The sequence below is a fragment of the Phacochoerus africanus genome, chromosome 11, assembly GCF_016906955.1.
Source record: "Phacochoerus africanus isolate WHEZ1 chromosome 11, ROS_Pafr_v1, whole genome shotgun sequence".
Taxonomy (NCBI): Eukaryota; Metazoa; Chordata; class Mammalia; order Artiodactyla; family Suidae; genus Phacochoerus; species Phacochoerus africanus.
The window spans coordinates 133187571-133189932 of NC_062554.1; the positions used below are offsets into that span (position 1 = coordinate 133187571).

General features: G+C 42.7%; 1 non-coding gene across 1 annotated transcript; it reads left to right on the plus strand.

Moving 5' to 3' along the window:
• Positions 1 to 1307: 1307 nt before the first annotated feature.
• LOC125112322 (U6 spliceosomal RNA) lies at positions 1308 to 1414 on the plus strand. The gene has a single exon (XR_007131115.1). It is a non-coding gene; the product is annotated as a U6 spliceosomal RNA (small nuclear RNA).
• Positions 1415 to 2362: the final 948 nt, after the last annotated feature.

A 2362-nucleotide genomic window follows, 5' to 3' on the forward strand; every position in this document is an offset into this window, starting at 1 on the left:
TGTTTTAGTTCATGATTGGACCTACATTAGACATATGATTTTTTTAATATTACATGAATTCATTCATGTAATCAACATATATTGAAAACTTACTTTGAAAATATAAACATGAGTGGTACAGTTCCCAGCTTTAGTAATAGCTGTTATCCATTGCTTCATAACGAGCTACTCCAAAGCTTTGTGCTTTGAGCTGTTTTGCTTGCGGATTCTACGGATCCAGAATTCAGAGGGCATAGTGGGGATAGCTAGACTCGATTCTGCAATGTCTATGGCCTCAGCTGACAATCTCCTGGCTGAGGGTGACCAGGTAGCTGAAGGATGAAATCATCTGAGGTGTATCTAGTTGTCACATGTCTGGTGGTCAATTCTGTTGGTTTGTCTGCAACCTCAACTGGGGCTGTTGGCCAGTGTTCACATGGCCTTTTCGTGTACTTGGGCTTTCCTGCTGTGTGGTAGCCTTGTGGTGTTCAAATTTCTAATCGGACTCCAAAGGAAAATATCATTTCTATAAGCAGAAGTTTGTTGGGAGTTCCCGTCGTGGCGCAGTGGTTAACGAATCCGACTAGGAACCATGAGGTTGCTGGTTCGGTCCCTGCCCTTGCTCAGTGGGTTAACGATCTGGCGTTGCTGTGAGCTGTGGTGTAGGTTGCAGATGTGGCTCGGGTCCTGAGTTGCTGTGGCTCTGGCATAGGCCAGCGGCTACAGCTCCAATTAGACCCCTAGCCTGGGAACCTCCATATGCCGTGGGAGCAGCCCAAGAAATAGCAAAAAGACAAAAAAAAAAAAGTTTGTTGCCTTTTCTGACCTTTGCTTAGGAGTCAGGTTGTGTCACCCCCACTGCATTCTATTAATTATGATCAAGTCACAGCTCAAATAAATTCTGGGGAAGTTAATATATCAGATAGATAGATATATAGATAGATAGATAGATAGATAGATAGATAGATATTGTCTTTTAGGGCCACACCCGTGGCATATGGAGCTTCCCAGACTAGGGGTCTATTCGGAACTACAGCTGCCAGCCTACACCACAGCCACAGAAACGTGGGTTCCAAGCCGTGTCTCCCACCTATACCACAGCTCACAGTAATGCCAGATCCTTGACTCACTGAGCAAGGCTAGGGACTGAACCCGCGTCCTCATGGACACTAGGTGGGTTCATTCACCACAGAGCCACAACGGGAACTCCCCCTTTCTTGACGAAAGTTTTTTGAGGTAACATGGTATAAGAACATGTACGATGGAAGATATTTGTATGTCTGTCTTAGAAAATTCAACCTGCCACATGCGAGAAAGGGTCATTGTGTGTGCTCCCTTCAGCAGCACATATACTACTACTGGAACAATGCAGAGAAGATTCGCATGGCCCCTGCATAAGGATGACACACAAGCTTGTGAAGCGTTCCATATTAAAAAAAAAGAAAGGAAAAGAAAGTGTCATAGCACAATAATAGAAGATTGTCATGCATGCAGTAAACACCGGGTCAATCATATCAGGAGAAAATGTGGAGGGCAGGAAGAGTTACAAAAAGGAGCGGAATACTAGGTTACTCAGTCATAAAACAAATAATGAAATAATGTCATTTGCAGCAAAGTGGTTGGACCTAGAGATTATCACACTAAGTGAAGTGAATCAGACAGAGAAAGACAAATACCATATGATACCACTTATATATGGAATCTTAAAAAATGATACAAATGTTCTTCTTTACAAAATAGAAACGGACTTAACAGACCTTGAAAACAACCTTATGGTTATCAAAGGGGAAACGTGGTGGGAAGGGATGATTGGGGGTTCGGGAATGGGACATATACACCTGTCTACATGTAGCACAGTCAACAGGGACCTACTGTGTAGTCCAGAGAACCCCACTCAATATTCTGTAATAACTTATATGGGAAAAAGATCTGAAAAACAATGGATATGTGTATATGTACAATTGAATCCCTTTGCTATACAACTAAAATTAACACAACCTTGTAAACAACTACACTCCAATATAAAAAAATAAAGTAAAATAAAATATTTAAAAAAGGAGATGAGTCTTAAGTTGGATAGGTGAGACATAAAGTGATGTACGTTTTAGGGGAAGTTGTTGGACTTTGAGTTTTTGAGGTGAAATTTACATAAAATATTCATTGGTAGCACTTTTTTTTTTGTCTTTTTGCCTTTTCTAGGGCCGCTCCCGCGGCATATGGAGGTTCCCAGGCTAGGGGTCTATTTGGAGCCGTAGCCATTGGCCTACCCCCAAGCCACAGCAATTAGGGATCTGAGCCATGTCTGCAGCCTACACCACAGCTCACAGCAATGCCGGATCCTTAACCCACTGAGCAAGGCCAGGGATGGAACCCGCAACCTCAT